The 21,264-nt window shown below is 40.7% G+C and overlaps 1 pseudogene; it reads left to right on the forward strand.

Moving 5' to 3' along the window:
• The window catches only part of LOC131540563 (uncharacterized), a 252,006-nt pseudogene extending 234,501 nt beyond the window's left edge, over window positions 1-17,505 (forward strand).
• Window positions 17,506-21,264: the final 3,759 nt, after the last annotated feature.

The raw sequence follows: 21,264 nt of genomic DNA on the forward strand, positions 1-21,264 counted from the left end.
AATCATTGATATAAATGCATATCATGAAATCTGAAAATATGTATAAATCCTGAATACACTGTATAAATGCAAATATGGATATATATTGTCTACAGCTCAATATAACTGTTTATTATAAGGCATAGCAATATACTTTTTATTAAACCTGTACATACTGTATATAGTTATCGATTTAAATATCTTACTATATTAATTATTGTAAGTGCATCTCACTAATATAAACCAAAAGGATTATTTTCCATATACTTTAAAAAAGGCTGGCTGGCCTCACAGTCAGTGACAATGCAAATACCCATCTTTTCTACACAGTTCAACATGGCTGAGAGGGCTAGGAAAATTGACAATAACATCATATGTTTACAAATAGTGACTGGAGTGAATAGAGACAATTGCAGCAGCATGGGATAGACAGTAATAATTAAAATAATTAATGTAGTACAATATCTGCATTGATACATATATCAAAATAAATTATAGCTATATATTCAGATTTATAACTATATATTCAGATTTACTTCTATATATTCACTTATAACTATATATTCAGATTTACTTCTATATATTCACTATTTACATTTAAATATATTCCGCTTTATAACTATATATTCAGATTTTCTTCTATATATTCAGACTTGTAACTATATATTCAGATTTACTTCTACATATTCACAATTTACATTTTTATATTCAGAGTTATAACTATATATTCAGATTTATTTCTATATATTCACAATTTACATTTATATATTCCGCTTTATAACTATATATTATTTATTTGCGATAACTGGCAATGAGTCTTTCACATCGCTGTGGAGGAATTTTGGCCCACTCTTCTTTGCAGAATTGTTTTAATTCAGCCACATTGGAGGGTTTTCGAGCATGAATGGACTGTTTAAGGTCATGCCACAGCATTTCAATTGGATTTAAGTCCAGACTTTGATTTGGCCACTCCAAAACCTTAATTTTATTTTTCTTGAGACATTCAGAGGTGGCCTTGCTGCTGTGTTTGGAATCATTGTCCTGCTGCATAACCGAAGTGCACTTGAGCTTGAGGTCACAAACTGATGGCCGGACATTCTCCTTCAGGATTTTCTGATAGAGTGAAGAATTCATGGTTCCATCAGTTATGGCAAGTCATCCAGGTTCTGAAGCTGCAAAGCAGCCTCAGACCATCACACTACCACCACCATGTTTGACTGTTGGTATGATGTTCTTTTTTTGAAATGCTGTGTTGGTTTTACGCTAGATGTAATGGGACACACACCTTCCAAAAAGTTCACCTTTTGTCGCATCAGTCCACAGAATATTTGCCCAAAAGTCTTGGGGATAATCAAGATATTTTTTGGCAAACGTGAGATGAGCCTTTGTGTTCTTTTTGGTCAGCAATGGCTTTTGCCTTGGAACTCTCCCATAGATGCTGTTTTTGCCCAGTCTCTTTCTTATTGTTGAATCATGAACACTGACCTTAATTGAGGCAAGCGAGGCCTGCAGTTCTTTAGATGTTGTTCTGGGTTCTTTTATGACCTCCTGGATGAGTCGTCTTTGTGCTATTGGAGTAATTTTGGTAGGCCGGCCACTTCTGGGAAGGTTCACCACTGTTCCAAGTTTTCTCCATTTCTCCATGGTTTGCTGGAGTCCCAAAGCCTTAGAAATGGCTTTATAACCCTTTCCAGACTAATACATGTAAACTATTTTGTTTCTCATCTGTTTATGAATTTCTTAAGATCACAGAATGATGTGTTGCTCTTTAAACATGCTTCACTTTGTCAGACAGGTTCTATTTAAGTGATTTCATGATTCAACAGGTTTGGCAGTAATCAGGCCTGGGTCGGGCTAGTGAAATTTAACTCAGCTTTCTAAAATAATGTGGTTAATCACAGTTCTTTCATGATTTACAGTTTTTCTCGATTGCTAACACAAAATTCATGAAACAATTCACCATTTTCTCACAACTATAAACACAATCTCAAAATTACACACCAACTTGTGCAAACTTCAAACTTCCAGGTCAAAATCAAATAGTTTAGTCAAAAACATATTCTCTTTTGTCAGACTCAAACTTTGGCCTCAGATGATACACAAACCTGTCAAATACATTCCTGTCTAGAGAACACTAGTGAGATCAATTCAAAACACTGTTACAAAAACCTCCTTTTGAGAAATAGTAATCCTTTTGTCAATGTCTGTTACAGTATACAGCATAAATAAAGGGGTGCAGATACAGTAAAATTCAGCAATAAACTTTAAGAAAAGTTTACTTTCATTACACTACTGTAAAGATATCTTACAGTAGATGAAAAGCACTAGAAGAGAAAAGTTCAAAGACCAAACAACTGAATATACAGTAAACACACACTGGACTATACTGTCAGTTACTGTGAATAAATAAATAAATTAATTAATTCATGGACAGTCGTCTCTCAGTTCTGCAAAAATAGAGTAGATGTAAGGACTACTTGGCTACAAATCATTTCAACAGTAATGAGTTTGAGGGTGTACAACATGTGCTACATTATTTACTGTACATAGAATAATGAAAGTTCCCTCATCTGAAGTACTGCTGCTATGTACTGTAATTATATTGTATGTGTCAGTAGTATTGAAACCTTGTAGATGAGCATGTAGGCCATCTTCCCTCACGGTCAGTCCATGCAGAAGAACGTGGTCAACTATAGTGCTTTATTTCATCAGGAACAAACGACCTTTGACCTCATCCCCTTAATGTTTTCTTTTCTCCTCCTATTCCTCTTTGTCTCCCACTACCATGATTCATTTTCCAAAACACATAATCACTTATTATGCTCCTGTGCATATCATCCTGAGATTCTGACCTGTGTGTCATCAGTTTTGCTACTGAATGTTCACACATGGATAAACGTGCTGTTTGTGTTAATTTTTTGATGCTTGAGTTAATTATATTGTGTGTTTGAGTTTTCTAAATGAAAACATGGTTAAATCTGTGCAAAATGATGGCGTTTTTGTGTAGAGTTTTGCAGAAAACACTGAGCAAATTGGAACGTGTGTGCAAACAGGTGAAATGTGTTAAAAGTTTTGAGAAACAAGTCTTTGTTTTGAGAACTGTATGAATGGTTTGGAAAAATGGGCCAAATGAATTTTAATTAAAACAAAGACTATAGAAATGCAAAGACGGTTCTCTCCTATAGAATGGGAGAAACTGCAACGCGCAATATGGAGGAATAGTCCCACCTTCTAAATGAAAGAGCCAAATTTCCCATAGAAGCCTGACTAGACCAGCCAATGCACATGTGCAGTCAAAAGCATGTTATGACTCTGCATGCACATTGCCTGGTCTAGCCTGAAAAATAAGCTGGTAACACTTTATTTTGATGGTCCTTTTTGAACATTCTTTTGACATTAAGTAATGTTGCAACTATATGTCGACAAACTCTCATAAGAGTATTAGTAGACTGTCTGCTTCATATCTGCTAACTCTTTATTGTGATGGGCTCCCAACAGACACTCTACTGACTGTAAGTAACTTTGCATGTACATATCAACTTAATCTAACCCTAACCCTACCAGTCAACTAATACACTACTAACACTCTAATGAGAGTTAGTAGAAATGTAGGTGCAATGTTACTTACAAGTCAACAGAATGTGTTAAAGGGACCATCAAAATAAAGTGAAACCAATAAGCCTTTTAAATGCCATTTGAGCAGAAGAAAAAACATTCATGGGGCAATTAATTTCAGATTTTTGTTGCTGATTTTTACATATGGACCAATTTAATTTCTCACCAAACCTAGGGTATAAAACATTAACCTTCCAATTAGCAAAACCCCAAAAGGAAATTAGGGTTTCCTCAAAACTTAGGTCAGTTTGTTTTATCCTTTAAAACAGCAAAACCAACTCCTAAGTGTATCAACTCAACAGCGCCACCACGCTGCCGCCCTTGTTAGTAGTCCCAACGTTTGGAGCAAATCCTCTCTCCTTCTCTTTTCTCCCTGCTACTTTCTTCTAATTTGACTACTGCTACTGTTTGCTGGGATTTTGCCTGTAGAGGAATCATAAAGCAGAGAACTTTAGCAATTGAACAGGTATTTGTGAAACTTGAGAATGTCGGTTCAAAATTGTCTTCAATTTACCTTTCATTCTCTTGTGAAATCCTACCCAACCAGGCTAAAAGCAGGACAACGAGAAGGTAGGCGTCGGCAAAATTTTTAAACACGCATGACGAACACTCTAATTCGCGCTGTGGTGTCAATTTTGCCATTAAGGGACCAGTACTGTCATTGCTATTGTTTCCCTCCCCCCGGAGGAGATTTTACAGTTTTTCTCAATTGCTAAAACACTAAACCCTATTGTCTGGACCAAATGCTCCGTTGCCTGAACCCACTAATTGAATCAATCACTCTTTTGGCAAAACCATAAGCACTTTTCACCTGTTTAGACACAACTTGCCAACACATTTTCATTGTGATGCAACCGGGCTGCATAATGGTGAGCACAGGTGACAAAAGTCAAACACAATTAAAGCTGCAAGCAGCGATGATCGGGCCCTCGCACCCGGGCTCACCGCCAACGGTGGCTTCAGGGAGACAGGGAACGGTGAGCAATATGCATTTAAAAAGCCAAATATAGAGGAAAATGTTAAAGTCATTTATATGTGCCAAACCTGCTGCCAGCTGGTGGCGCTATGTCTATAACTTAACATTGGCCTGTAGATGTCTTCAGACCAGTCCTTTTATCAAACATATGAAGTTTGGTGCAGATTGAACATGGTATGTTTGAGTTAGTGCAAAGCATGACGTATCCTGTTGCCAACAGGTGGCACTATAATTATAACTGAATATTGGCCTTTTGATGTCTTCAGACCAGGACTCTTACCAAACATATGAAGTTTTGTGCAGATTGGACATTGCATGTTTAAGTTAGTGTAAAACAAGTCATTTCCTATTGCCAGCAGATGGCGGTATGTTTATAACTGAATATTGGCCTTAAGATGTGTTAAGACCATGACTCTTATAAAACGTGTGAAGTTTGGGACAGATCGGACATTGCATGTTTAAGTTAGAGTGAAACAAGTAATTTCATGCTGCCAGCTGGTGGCGCTATGTATATAACTGGAAATTGGCATGTAGATGTCTTCAGGCCAGCACATTTATTAACATATGAAGTTTGGTGCAGATTGAACATTGCATGTTTAAGTTAGTGTAAAACAAGTAATTTCCTGTTGCCAACGGGTGGCACTATCACTATAAATGAATATTGCCCTTAAGATGTGTTCAGGCCAGGACTCTTACCAAACATGTGAAGTTTGGGGCAGACCGGACATTGCATGTTTAAGTTAGTGTAAATCAAGTAATTTACTGTTTCCAGAAGGTGGCAGTATGATTATAACTGAATATTGGCCTTTTGATGTGTTTAGGCCAGGACTAATATAAAAGGTGTGAAGTTTGGGGCAGATAAGACATTGTATGCATGAGTTACAACAACTTCCTGTGTCATGGTATTAATAACATGCTTTAGTACTTAGTAAGTGTTACTAGCATGTTTGACCATTATTCTAGCATGTTTAGCACACAATGGCATAATTTACAGTGTTGCTAAAAGTGCATCACTGTGTAAAACATGTCACTTCCTGTTGTCAGTAGGTGGCGCTATCACTATAACCGAATGTGAGCATGTAGATGTCTTCAGGCTAGGACTGTAATCAAACATGTGAAGTTGGAGGCAGATTGGACATTGTATGCCTGAGTTACAACAACTTCCTGTTTGATGGAGTTAGTAGCATACTTTAGCACTTAGCTAAGTGTTGCTAGCATGTTTTAGTATGCTTGTAGCGTGCTGCCAGCCTATTTATCACTTGTTGACACTTTTTAATATGCACCTAGGAGTCCATTACAGTGTTAAACATGTCTCTTCCTGTTGCCAGCAGGTGGCGCTATGACTATACCCGAATACGGGAATGTAGATGTGTTCAGGACAGGTCTCTTATCAAACTTGTTAAATTTGGGGCAGATTGAACACAGCATGCCTGAGTTACAGCAGGTTCCTGTTTCACCGCATTACTAGCATGCTTTAGCACTTAGCTAAGTGTTGCTAGCATGTTTTAGTATGCTTGTAGCATGCTGCTAGCCTATTTATCACTTGTTGACACTTTTTAATATGCACCTAGGAGTCCATTACAGTGTTAAACATGTCTCTTCCTGTTGCCAGCAGGTGGCGCTATGACTATACCCGAATACGGGAATGTAGATGTGTTCAGGACAGGTCTCTTATCAAACTTGTTAAATTTGGGGCAGATTGAACACAGCATGCCTGAGTTACAACAACTTCCTGTTTGATGGAGTTAGTAGCATACTTTAGCACTTAGCTAAGTGTTGCTAGCATGTTTTAGTATGCTTGTAGCGTGCTGCCAGCCTATTTATCACTTGTTGACACTTTTAATATGCACCTAGGAGTCCATTACAGTGTTAAACATGTCTCTTCCTGTTGCCAGCAGGTGGCGCTATGACTATACCCGAATACGGGAATGTAGATGTGTTCAGGACAGGTCTCTTATCAAACTTGTTAAATTTGGGGCAGATTGAACACAGCATGCCTGAGTTACAGCAGGTTCCTGTTTCACCGCATTACTAGCATGCTTTAGCACTTAGCTAAGTGTTGCTAGCATGTTTTAGTATGCTTGTAGCATGCTGCTAGCCTATTTATCACTTGTTGACACTTTTAATATGCACCTAGGAGTCCATTACAGTGTTAAACATGTCTCTTCCTGTTGCCAGCAGGTGGCGCTATGACTATACCGAATACGGGAATGTAGATGTGTTCAGGACAGGTCTCTTATCAAACTTGTTAAATTTGGGGCAGATTGAACACAGCATGCCTGAGTTACAACAACTTCCTGTTTCACTGCATTACTAGCATGCTTTAGCACTTAGCTAAGTGTTGCTAGCATGTTTTAGTATGCTTGTAGCGTGCTGCCAGCCTATTTATCACTTGTTGACACTTTTAATATGCACCTAGGAGTCCATTACAGTGTTAAACATGTCTCTTCCTGTTGCCAGCAGGTGGCGCTATGACTATACCGAATACGGGAATGTAGATGTGTTCAGGACAGGTCTCTTATCAAACTTGTTAAATTTGGGGCAGATTGAACACAGCATGCCTGAGTTACAACAACTTCCTGTTTCACGCATTACTAGCATGCTTTAGCACTTAGCTAAGTGTTGCTAGCATGTTTTAGTATGCTTGTAGCATGCTGCTAGCCTATTTATCACTTGTTGACACTTTTAATATGCACCTAGGAGTCCATTACAGTGTTAAACATGTCACTTCCTGTTGCCAGCAGGTGGCGCTATGACTATATCTGAATATGAGCATGTAGATGTGTTCAGGACTGAACTCCTATGAAACGTGTGAAGTTTGGGGCAGATCGGACATTGCTTGCCTGAGTTACAGCAACTTCCTGTTTCATGGCGAAACATCAAACTTTGTCAGGCCGCCAGGGACACGCCCCTTGACGAAAACTCTAGATCTTCGCAATTTAACATCGCAAAGGCCTTATGATTACACTCAGCAAATATATGAAGTTTGGTGCAGATTGAACATGGTATGTTTGAGTTAGTGCAAAGCATGACGTATCCTGTTGCCAACAGGTGGCACTATAATTATAACTGAATATTGGCCTTTTGATGCTTCAGACCAGGGCTCTTACCAAACATATGAAGTTTTGTGCAGATTGGACATTGCATGTTTAGCCCTCTGGGGTCGACAAACGCATATATGCGTTTTGAGGCAGATTTTCCTGATAAGGCCGAAATGAGCTTGAATTGCTCTGCCATTTTTGATCGTACAGAGCAATACACCATTCAAATCTGTAAGGGGTCTACTTTTATTTCTATACACTCATAATAACAACTAAACTTTGTGCTTCTGAAGAATAAAGAAAACAAACAGGGTGCGCTCTCTGTCTTCTCCGTCTCCGCGAACTGTTTTTAGAAACGCGTCACTAAAATGAACTGTAACTCAGCAAATACTTCACACAGAGACATGATAAATATATCTATAGAAAGCTTGAAGTGTCTACTTTGAATGAAGCAAGTCTTATCGAAAACAAACATTCCGTGATGAAATAATCCGTATGAAACCAACACGATGTTCAACCTGTCCCGTCTGACTCATTATCTCTAATGTGATCCCGCCCTCGTGCAGCTCGCGCTGTTCATATGTAAATAGCCGCGTGGGGCGTGCGCACGTGCAAACGCCCAAAACAAACAAAGAGTGAGGAGAGGCATCGCGGCTACTGTTCTTTTCTGGAAGACGCGCCGAGTAAAAGCAGGATTTCCCTCGAAAGAAGAACACGATTTCATCCAGCAGAGGAGATGAGTAAGTAATGTTTCTTTTTTACATTAGTTACCGTTTTATTGTGACATAAACTTGAACAGATTTACTGTTAAATTTGGGGCAGATTGAACACAGCATGCCTGAGTTACAGCAACTTCCTGTTTCACTGCATTACTAGCATGCTTTAGCACTTAGCTAAGTGTTGCTAGCATGTTTTAGTCAAGTCAAGTCAAGTCACCTTTATTTATATAGCGCTTTTACAATACAGATTGTGTCAAAGCACTTAACAGTATCAAATTGGAGGATAGAGTGTCAGTAATGTATAATGATAAGATTAAACACTCAATTTTCAATTTCAGTTAAAGGCATTTCATTATTGAATTCAGAGATGTCATTGTCTAGCTCAGTTTAGTTTAAATAGTATCTGTGCAATCAAATCGGCGATAATCGCTAGAAATTAAGTGTCCCCAACTGAGCAAGCCAGAGGCGACAGCGGCAAGGAACCAAAACTCCTCTGTGACAGAATGGAGAAAAAAACCTTGGGAGAAACCAGGCTCAGTCGGGGCCAATTCTCCTCTGACCAGACGAAACCCGCAGTTCAAAAGTTTATATTTCTATTTTAATTTTGTTGCAATTTCTAACAATAGTAGTATTATGTAGTTAGGTATTTTATTATATTTTAGTTATTTTGTTATTTTTGTTTGATATATCTGGGGATATATCTCTGGGGGTCATCTGGGTGTCCTGGTCTCCGCTGACGATCAGGGCTGTAGACATCATCTCTTGGTGCTGATCCACCTGATCCATCTGATCGGATACGGACTGAGAAACAGACTAGGAAAGAAACAGACAAATATTAGCGTAGATGCCATTCAACTTACGATGTAACGAGTACATTGTGTGTTATGGGGAGTGTTCGGTTCGGTTGATCTAATTAATGCAGCCTAACAATCCTTTAACAGATTTGAATAATAGAAGCGTATTAATGTGTTATGTGTAAGCCAGGCTAAAGAGATGGGTCTTTAATCTAGATTTAAACTGACAGAGTGTGTCTGCCTCCCGAACAGTGTTAGGTAGACTGTTCCAGAGTTTTGGTGCTAAATAGGAATAGGATCTGCCGCCCGCAGTCGATTTTGATATTCTAGGTATTATCAAACGGCCGGAGTTTTGAGAACGCAGCGGACGTGGAGGACTATAATGCGATAAGAGCTCGCTCAAGTACTGAGGAGCTAAACCATTCAGGGCTTTATAAGTAATTAACAAGATTTTAAAATCTATCCGATGCTTGATAGGGAGCCAGTGCAGTGTTGACAGAACCGGGCTAATATGGTCATATTTCCTGGTTCTAGTAAGGACTCTAGCTGCTGCATTTTGGACTAACTGTAGTTTGTTGATCAAGCGTGCAGAACAACCACCCAATAAAGCATTACAATAGTCTAACCTTGAGGTCATAAACGCATGAATTAACATTTCTGCATTTGACGTTGAGAGCATTGGTCGCAATTTAGGTATGCTTTTGAGATGAAAAATGCAGTTTTACAGATGCTAGAAACATGGCTTTCAAATGACAGATTGCTATCGAACAGCACACCTAGGTTCCTGACTGATGAAGAAGAATTGACAGAGCAGCCGTCAAGTGTTAGATAATGTTCTAGGTTATTACATGTGGGGTTTTAGGTCCGATAATTAACACCTCTGTTTTTTAGAATTTAGCAGTAAAAATTACTCGTCATCCAGTTTTTATATCGACTATGCATTCCGTTAGTTTCTCAATTTGGTGTGTTTCACCGGGCGAAGAAATATAGAGCTGAGTATCATCAGCATAACAGTGAAGGCTAACACCATGTCTCCTGATAATATCTCCCAAGGGTAACATATAGGCGTGAAAAGTAACGGCCCTAGTACTGAGCCTTGAGGTACTCCATACTGCACTTGTGATCGATATGATACCTCTTCATTCACTGCTACGAACTGATGGCGGTCAGATAAGTACGATTTGAACCATGCTAAGGCACTTCCACTAATGCCAACAAAGTTTTGTAGTCTATTCAAAAGAATGTTGTGGTCGATAGTGTCGAACGCAGCGCTAAGATCCAGTAGAACTAATAAAGAGATACAACCACGATCAGATGATAGAAGCAGGTCATTTGTAACTCTAATGAGAGCAGTCTCAGTACTATGATACGATCTAAATCCTGACTGGAATTCCTCACAGATATAATTTTTCTCTAGGAAGGAATATAATTGTGAGGATACTACCTTTTCTAGTATCTTTGACAGAAAAGGAGATTTGAGATCGGTCTGTAATTAACTAGATCTTTGGGGTCAAGTTGTGGTTTTTAATGAGAGGCTTAATAACAGCCAATTTGAAGGTTTTGGGGACATATCCTAATGACAATGATGAATTAATAATAGCCAAAAGAGGATCTATGACTTCTGGAAGCAGCTCTTTTAGTAGTTTAGATGGAATCGGGTCTAACATACATGTTGTTGGTTTAGATGATTTAACAAGTTTATACAATTCTTCCTCTCCCACAGTAGAGAATGAGTGGAATTGTTCCTCAGGGGATCTATAGTGCGCTATCTGATGCGATACTGTAGCTGACGGCTGCAGGGATACAATTTTATCTCTGATAGTATCGATCTTGGAAGTGAAGTAGTTCATAAAGTCATTACTGCTATGCTCTTGGGAAATGCCAACACCTGTTGATGCTTGATTTTTCGTTAATTTAGTTACTGTATTGAATAAATACCGGGGGTTATGTTTGTTTTCTTCTAGAAGAGACGAAAAGTAATCAGATCTAGCAGTTTTTAATGCTTTTCTGTAGGATAGGGTACTTTCCCGCCAAGCTAAACGAAATACCTCTAATTTAGTTTTCCTCCAGCTGCGCTCCATTTTCCGGGCTGCTCTCTTTAGGGCGCGAGTGTGCTCATTATACCACGGTGTTGGACTCTTATCCTTAATCTTCCTTAAGCGTAAAGGAGCAACCGCATCTAAAGTGCTAGAAAAGAGAGAGTCCATAGTTCCTGTTACATCATCAAGTTGTTCTGAGCTATCGGATATGCTGAGGAACTGAGATAAGTCAGGAAGATTATTTATAAAGCAGTCTTTTGTGGTAGAGGTAATGGTTCTACCATATTTGTAACAAGAAGTTGGCTTTACAGCTTTAGCTATATGGAATATACAGGAGACTAGATAATGATCTGAGATATCATCGCTCTGCTGCAAAATTTCAACGCCACTGACATCAATTCCATGTGACAGTATTAAATCTAGAGTATGATTTTGACAATGAGTAGGTCCTGACACGTGTTGTTTAACACCAATTGAGTTTAGAATGTCTATAAATGCTGATCCCAACGAATCTCTGTCATTATCAACATGGATATTAAAATCACCAACGATTAGGACTTTATCTGCAGTCAGCACTAACTCCGATAGAAGATCAGAAAATTCTTTAATAAAGTCTGTATGGTGCCCTGGTGGCCTGTATACAGTAGCCAGTACAAACATCACAGGATTTATCATTAACACTTGTTTCTTTGGATAACGTTATATGAAGCACCATTACTTGAGCGAATTATACTTGAAACCCAACCTCTGAGAGATACTGAAAATATTTCTATAAATTGTAGCAACACCTCCCCTTTACCTTTTGGACGCGGTTCATGTTTGTAACAGTAATCTTGGGGTGTAGACTCGTTTAAAGTAATGTAATCATCTTGTTTTAGCCAGGTTTCTGTCAGACAAAGCACATCTAGTTTATGGTCAGTGAACATATCATTTACAAAAAGTGCTTTTGAAGAAAGGGATCTAATATTTAATAAGCCAAGCTTTATCATGTGTTTATCTGTATTATATCGTTTTTTTATTTGTTGAACATCAATTAAATTGTTACTATTACTTTGGTTTGGATGTTTTCTGTATTTTCTAGTTCGGGGAACAGACACAGTCTCTATAGAGTGATATCTAGGTGAAAAAGTTTCTATGTGCTGAGAGTTAACTGACTTTGGTGAACTGCATGTTTAAGTTAGTGTAAAACAAGCCATTTCCTGTTGCCAGCAGGTGGCGCTATGATTATAATGGGATTTTGGCCTTTAGATGTGTTCAGGCCCGGACTCTTATCGAACTTGTGAAGTTTTGTGCAGATTGGACATTGCATGTTTAAGTTAGTGTAAAACAAGTCATTTCCTATTGCCAGCAGGTGGCGGTATGTTTATAACTGAATATTGGCCTTAAGATGTGTTAAGACCATTACTCTTATAAAACGTGTGAAGTTTGGGACAGATCGGACATTGCATGTTTAAGTTAGTGTAAAACAAGTCATTTCCTATTGCCAGCAGGTGGCGGTATGTTTATAACTGAATATTGGCCTTAAGATGTGTTAAGACCATTACTCTTATAAAACGTGTGAAGTTTGGGACAGATCGGACATTGCATGTTTAAGTTAGTGTGAAACAAGTAATTTCATGCTGCCAGCTGGTGGCGCTATGTATATAACTGGAAATTGGCATGTAGATGTCTTCAGGCCAGCACATTTATCAAACATATGAAGTTTGGTGCAGATTGAACATTGCATGTTTAAGTTAGTTTAAAACAAGTAATTTCCTGTTGCCAACGGGTGGTACTATCACTATAAATGAATATTGGCCTTAAGATGTGTTCAGGGCAGGACTCTTACCAAACATGTGAAGTTTGGGGCAGACCGGACATTGCATGTTTAAGTTAGTGTAAAACAAGTAATTTACTGTTGCCAGAAGGTGGCAGTATGATTATAACTGAATATTGGCCTTCAGATGTGTTAAGGCCAGGACTCTTATCAAATATGTCAAGTTTGGGGCAGATCAGACATTGCGTGTTTAAGTTGGTGTGAAACAAGTCATTTCCTGTTGCCAGCAGGTGGCGCTATAATTTTATCTGAATATTGGCCTTTTGATGTGTTTAGGCCAGGACTATTATAAAAGTTGTGAAGTTTGGGGCAGATAAGACATTGTATGCATGAGTTACAACAACTTCCTGTGTCATGGTATTAATAACATGCTTTAGTACTTAGTAAGTGTTACTAGCATGTTTGACCATTATTCTAGCATGTTTAGCACACAATGGCATAATTTACAGTGTTGCTAAAAGTGCATCACTGTGTAAAACATGTCACTTCCTGTTGTCAGTAGGTGGCGCTATCACTATAACCGAATGTGAGCATATAGATGTCTTCAGGCCAGGACTGTAAATCAAACATGTGAAGTTGGAGGCAGATTGGACATTGTATGCCTGAGTTACAACAACTTCCTTTTTGATGGAGTTAGTAGCATACTTTAGCACTTAGCTAAGTGTTGCTAACATGTTTGAGCATGTTGCTAACATGTTTAACACACAATGGCATATTTTAATGTGTTGCTAATAGTGCATCACAGTCTAAAACATGTCACTTCCTGTTGCCAGCAGGTGGCGCTATGACTATAACCAAATACGGGAATGTATATGTGTGTAAATAAAATAATAATCCTGAAGGAAACCAGAGGGCCCTCGCCATTCTGGCTTGGACCCTAATAAACGGAGCAATTCCAAGAGGGTCCTCACACCATCGGTGCTCGGGCCCTAATAATAAACGGAGCAATTCCAAGAGGGTCCTCGCACCTCGGTGCTCGGGCCCTAATTAAAGCACAGGTGTCACCACTTGAACACAACAACTCAAAATTGATCACACTTGTGGCTAATGATGTGAGGGAACATATACAGTAAGCCAGTTCAGAGAGCACTGGTTTGTGAGGCCCTACAATGGATATAAATCTGAGAGGAAGAGTTTGTGTGAGAGGAGGTTGAGGTGGTCAGCGAAGACAAAGAACAGTAATATCTGATGAAATCAGAGCTACTGTGATTGACCATGTTCTTGTCCATGGTATGAGCATGAGGGAGGCTGGACAAAGGGTACAACCAAACATCAGTAGATTCACTGTGTCCACCATAATCCGAAGATTTAGAGAAGAGAACAGGTAATTACCTTTTTTTGACATTATAGTACAGTATGTAAATGTTGACAGCAATTACTGTATGACATACTATATACTGTACCACAGTATACTCTAAGTAAATACAGTATATGTTTCAGTACATCACTGTACCAATGTACTGTAGTATTGTAATGGAGGGTTGGTCTAACTGTTTGTAGGCCTAGTATTCCATGTATATTTTTTGTAACTCCATGTTCTCTTTTTATAGAATTGAAAGACTGCCACATGGGGGTGGGAGGACAGGTATGTTCTCCCCACACCAAGAGACCCTAATTGTTGATATGGTCCGTGAGAACAATGCCATTAAACTGAGTGAAATTCAGCAGAAGATCATTGAGGACCATGTAAATTTTGAGGGTATCAACAGTGTCAGCCTCTCTACTGTTGATCGTGTCCTCAAGCGCAACAGACTGCGCATGAAACAGTTATACAGAGTGCCCTTTGATCGCAACTCAGACAGAGTCAAAGAGCAAAGATTCCAGTATGTACAGGTTGGCATATATCCAGACACATTCAATGTTGTTTACTCTAAGTAGCGATTTACTGTAGTGGCCTAAATCAGTTTTTCCGTATCACTTACAAAACTATATCTAATTCTACAGAGGGTTTTTGAACTGGATGCAATGGAAAGACCCCATGAATACATATACATGGATGAAGCCGGGTTTAATCTCACCAAAAGGAGAAGGAGAGGCCGTAATGTGATTGGCCATCGGGCCATTGTTGGTGTTCCTGGGCAGCGTGGTGGCAATGTCACATTATGTGCTGCCATCAGCAATCATGGGGTTGTCCACCATCATGCCAACCTGGGGCCCTACAACACTCACCAGCTCCTCAATTTCCTCAATCACATGCGAGATGCTCTGTTAGGGCAGCAGGATGAGCATCCCATCTATGTTGTTGTTTGGGACAATCTGAGTTTTCACAGAGCCCTCCAGGTTAGAGAGTGGTTCAATATGAACCAAGGTTTTCTCATATATTGCCACAGCCATATCACCCTGCAGCCCAAGACCGGTTGCCCATGGAAGCTAAGCATGGCTGAGCCTGGTCAGTACCTGGATGGGAGACCTCCTGGGAAAACTAGGTTGCTGTTGGAAGAGGTGTTAGTGAGGCCAGCAGGGGGTGCTCACCCTGCAGTCTGTGTGGGTCCTAACGCCCCAGTATAGTGACAGGGACACTATACTGTAAAAAAGCACCGTCTTTCGGATGAAAAGATCGGATGAAAAGACCCCCCCCCCACATGATTGTAAAGCGCTTTGGGTGTATTGCAATACACAATAAAGCGCTATATAAATGCCTCATTCATTCATTCATTCATTCATTCAATCTTTGCCTTCCACCGTACTCCCCTTTCCTAAACCCCATTGAGGAATTCTTCTCCTCATGGCGATGGAAGGTATATGAACGCCAACCTTACACCAGAGTAAATTTCCTGCAAGCCATGGGACTTGCCTTTGGTGACATAGGTGTGGAGGCATGCCAAGCCTGGATACGGCATGCCAGGGTTTTTTTCCCCCGTTGCCTGGCCAGACAAAATGTGGCCTGTGATGTGGATGAAGTCCTGTGGCCTGACCTGACTTATTTGTATATTTTTGTACTTTATTTTTACATGGGCTTACTGTACACAAGTGGCAAATGCATAAGATTTCTGTTTGTTTTTACAAGTGCTACGTGTAAATGCACAAGATTTCTGTTTTGTCTTTTTGTACAAGTGCTAAATGCACAGGTTTTTTTTTTTTTTTTGCAACATGCATTTAGCCTACAGTGAACAATAAACATTTATTTCTCCAGCTTCATGTCCTGAGCATTGTGTTTTCTATTTTTCTACATAGTGTTTAGTAACTGTTCCGTAGTGTTTTTAATTTTGATTGACTCGGGGCACGATTTGACAACATGGTTCAGTTTTGAGCACAGATTGAACTGTTTTGAGGTGAAAGTTTGGTTTTGCAAGAAGAGTCTGAGGTGGACTGACACGTGAGCAAAAGGGGGAGGGGGAAGTGCTGAAACATTCACCAGCTCCCTCTGAAGAACTTTATCTCACAACAAAGACAAAAGAACCTGCAGCAGCCAGCCGCAGATCGTCGCACGGCTTGGACCTAAAAGACCTTGACAAGCTCGCTAGGAACATTGGCAAATTCACCTCAAGTGTGCCAAATAGCCAGGATGTCCAAGCTTGTCTGCAAGATATTGACTTCCATCTGGAAATATGACCTAACATCACTGACAAAGATAGACTATATTTACTACGAACAACGTCCACCTCTGAAGTGCGCAGCTTCCTGGACCGACAGCCTGCTCACACAAAAACTGATTACCAACTGCTCCGAGAAGCCCTCATTAGAGAGTTCGCCAACCACGAGTCCGAACAAGGATTAATGGCTGCCCTGGAGACGAGACAAGGACATCATGAACCTCCTCAAGCCTACTACAGCCGACTCAGAAGGACTCAGACGACCATACTTCGGAATTCGCAACAAACCTGACATGGAGGATGAACTGAACTTCTAAGAAACCTCCATCCCGGAGTAAGCCACCATCTTGGCGTTCTCACATGTCCATGAACAATGAATGCTCAGCAGTTGCGCAGAAAGCCTACGGCAAATAAAAGATGGCCTTAGAAAAAGGCGCCAAAACCCCAGCAGTTCTTGACTTCAACACACAAAGTCAGGGGCTCGCTCTAGAGGGCACCCAACGCCAAGACAGTGCCAAGCCGCCACCCAGAGAGTGGAATGCACCCTCGTCCAAAAAAGAACGAGACTCCCACGCTGGTAGCCGACCTAAACAGAGGTATGACCGGTGGGATGGACCGTGTGGACGACAACGCTTACCGGGACGTCACTGGGAGAAGTCATGGGATCAATCAAGGCCTCATGAGAATCAATGGGAGAGATCGTGGAACCAGCCAAGCTCATTTGGAAACTCAAGGGGGAAAAGCTTGTGGGAATCCAATGGAAACTCCAAGGGAAAACGACAAACTCACCCTGGAGCAATCAGCCCAAGGAATCAACGAAATAATTCACAAAGATTCCAAGCTGACTGAGCTCAAACTGAATCCACACAAAAACAAAAGACACCACCGTGTTTCGACTCACAAGAACTGATGAAAATGATGATGAAAGAGATCTTCCAAGGAAAGGAGGAGGATCGGAAATGGGAAAAGAAAGAGAAACCAGATTCAGCCTGACTAGCAGCCAAACGAGAAGGCAGTGACCAGCTAACCCAACCAGCCACAGAGAACAGCACTCCTTCACCTCACTCTCAGAGAACCGTAACTACCCTAACTTCAGATGGACAAGAAATCCTATCTGAATACCCAGCAACAGAGTTAGACACTAACTCAACACCTGATGCTCCAGATCACAGCAGCGTCCAACAAACACCTGCTGACGAAACCACTCAAGTCCCAGAAAGTGCTGTCTTGGTCGTCTGCCACTCCTCCGAGAAACACCAGATCAGTCCTGACATCCTGCCTGTCTCATCCCAAACTCCAGTCCCTCAACTCCTAGGCGATCTCATTGAGAAAGGTATAGCAAGAAAGTTTTACCTCTCCATCATCATTGAACGACACATCAGAGTCAAAGCCCTTCTCGATACGGGAGCCAACATTACTCTAATGTCTACCGAACTCCTCGAGGAAGTCCAAGAAAGAACGAAGAGGACTAACATAACCCTCAAACTCTAAAGGTGCAAGCTGAACCTCCAAGCATACTCCCACATGGGCCTACAACTAAAACATGTGGCCCCAATTCACCTAACGGTGAGACCAATGGACCTCGTCCATCCAGTATACGTCCCACCACTTAACACGCATCCACTCCTCATTGGGAAAGATCTGCTTAATCGCTTTGAACCTTTAATAGACTTCAAGCGCCTAAAGATGTGGACACAAGTCCGTGAGCCCCTGCCCTGCCAGTCAGTAGACTCCAACGAGTCGCAGTGTCAAGCCACAGACACCGCCCCAATTCACTAACTGATGATGCAGCATCAAAGCCAGGGCCTGGACCAAGCTCAAGCAGCAAGGACCAGGACCCTCTCCTCTGCTCACTGCAGGAGCCTGAATCAAACGCAGGCGCCCTTCGAATCATGACTGCAATAGATGTCTAAGGCACACCCTTGTGGGCAGAGATCTCAGCCATCAGCCTGAAGCTATTCAGAGCCTTGAAGCAGAGACACCAAAGTCTACCACATGTCGCTAAACACAGCCGCTTCCCTCTCAGTCCCTGGTCGACCATCATGGCTACCTCCAAGATCGTCTGCGCTGTGGATATACAATGGAACAACAGACATCTGAGTCACTACTTCCTCATTGTCTCCGACCTACCTCACAACATCTACATTGGAGCGGATATCATGGTCCGGCTCAATGCTTACACTGATACCGTGAACAACATCATATGGGCTCCCCTGTCACACCAACTGAAAACTTCAGTCAACCTCAAGAACCTTCAATCTGGTCAAACAATGCCAGACGCATGCGCTATGATCACCGAGCAAGAAGCCACAATACCTGCCTACAGCAAGAGTGTCAGCGTCTGCCTCAACATGCGACCTGGCCAAACTCTCAACAGTAAGCTAGGCTTCTTCCAACTTTCCAGGACCTGCCTAAAACTAGGACTGACCTTGGAAGCCACACCTCTCATTGAAGTGTCATCTCGTGTCGTGTATGTGTTGTTTAACAACTGTACGGCCAAAGACATCCACGTTCCCAAAGCCAGTCATCTGGGATGGCTCATCAACCAGGCGTTCCACGACTTTGAACTAATGGTACCTGTCATAGGCCCCATACCAGCCCAGCTAATGTCAGACGAATACGGCAACACCATAACATTCGCAAAAGCCCATGAAATCATTGCCATCACTTCCATTCTGCCGGTGTCCAGAGAAAGCGTCTGCCATTCAGAACTAACAGATGACACTCACCTCGCTGTCTACGCTGCAATCTACGCTATCTACGCTGCAATTTTCACCCGCTTCGAATGTTATCACTCGATTGAATGGGCATTATCAGTGGTTATCGATATGGGCCAGAAGAGGGCTGCTGTGCCTACTGGTGGGCTGAGGAGGCTGTTATCATCGATCCACATGGTTAATCCCTGCACACACATATGAAGGTGAAGTTACCACTGGAGTACCAGCAGGGGCGATTGTTTCCCCAATGCCAACAACTACACATGGACCAAAGACCAGCGAAATAGCGTATTAAAAGATGGATTTAGATGACTTCAGGACACATATACAGGTACCGTCTCATAAAATACTCTATTGTTCCGTGTTTATGAATGAAGTTATTATGGTGGGAAAGGGATCATGTAAAAAGTCCACACATTTACCATATTTACCATAGTAACTGTCGCTCGACCATGTCATGTGTAGTCCATGCACAGTAACCACAAAATATACCATGCTTCTCCCACCGTATACGTAGTTTTACTGTGGTATTTGTAGTTAAAGCACCATAACCTCGATATTTACTATGAGTTTACCTCAGTAACCGTAGTTTTACTGTGATATTTGTAGTTAAAGCACAATAACTTACATATTTACTATGAGTTTACCTGAGTAACCGTAGTTTTACTGTGGTATTTGTAGTTAAAGCACAGTAACAACAATACTTACCATGATTTTACCACAGTAACTGTTTTTACAGTATACTATTTGTAAAGCACAGTAACCACAACGCTTTCCATGCCTTTAATATGTTTTTGTGAAGTAATTGTAATTCAATATTTTTTTTTCTGTCTTGCAGTTACGTCAGATCACTTACTCCAGCAGCTCTTTTAAGAAGCCATCTCTTGTAAAGGTTCTCTCTCTCTCTCTCTCTCTCTCTCAGCTTGTCCTTTCCTATTTTTCCAAACTGTAATCCGTAATTCATTTACACATATTTTGTTCTCTCTCTTTCCGTGGTTCATCATGGCAAATTTTTAAAAGATAGCATCAAATTTTGACCAATTCTTTCAGAAAGCTGCTGGAATTAACAGGGAACTTGAACTCAAGCTCTCAATGCTGATCTTGAAGAAGCTGCCAAGGAGGCTGAAGAAGTCCTTCAAAGGTTCAGCCCTTCACAGGTTTTGTTGAACACTTTTAGTAATACCTGATTTGCTTTAATGAACACATCATATTATGTGTTGATAATATCTGTCCTTATAGTCCTTCCTCTCAAATATTTTGCTCACAGATCATTTTTAACACACTGTCTCAACATGTATATATTTTTCTTCATTTCAGCTGAGAGGGAAGACCAAAGGAAGGCCTGTCATGGGTTTGAATTTGGCCGTATTGTGTGAGTAGTTATAACCAATACGTCACGTCACTTTGATGATTTATGACCTGATTTATGACCAAATTTATGGCTATGGGACCCCCTCTGTAACCCATGACTGTCACGTCACAGGGGTCCCGCCACCCCTGACTGACATGACAGTAGGATGTGTAAATCAAAAGATCTAAACAGATGTTAGATTTGACATTTGTTGGACTTATGACTGTATTTATGATGTTTTTATCACTCACCAGGGCCATGGGGTTTTTATGGAGTTACTTCCTGGCCCGTTGCTATCGGCCAGCCTGGAGGTGTTGGGCCTCTTCCTGATTGTGGAAAAATGGCTGAGCAAAGTGTGTAAAGATCTGTATTGCCACCTTATGTTTGTTTGATCTGTATGTTATATGTTAATTCCTAGACAGGGAGATCTTCCTGGTTCTGAAAAAAATGGCTGAGTAATGGGTGTGTATTGACACCTTAACAGGATCAATGTTTGTTTGATTTGTATGGCATATGTTATTGCCTAGTCACCAATTTGTTCCTACCGGCTTGTCTACATCCGCTTCTGAATAAGGAAGGTTGTCAGGATGTCTACCTTTCCAGGTTGGGGATAAAAGAAAGGTGTCGTGTCTGAGGGTTGTTCTTTGTTTTTGGGGGGATGGAAGACATCCAAACACGTGTCTA

Source organism: Onychostoma macrolepis, chromosome 05 (genome assembly GCF_012432095.1).
Source record: "Onychostoma macrolepis isolate SWU-2019 chromosome 05, ASM1243209v1, whole genome shotgun sequence".
In the NCBI taxonomy this organism is placed as follows: Eukaryota; Metazoa; Chordata; class Actinopteri; order Cypriniformes; family Cyprinidae; genus Onychostoma; species Onychostoma macrolepis.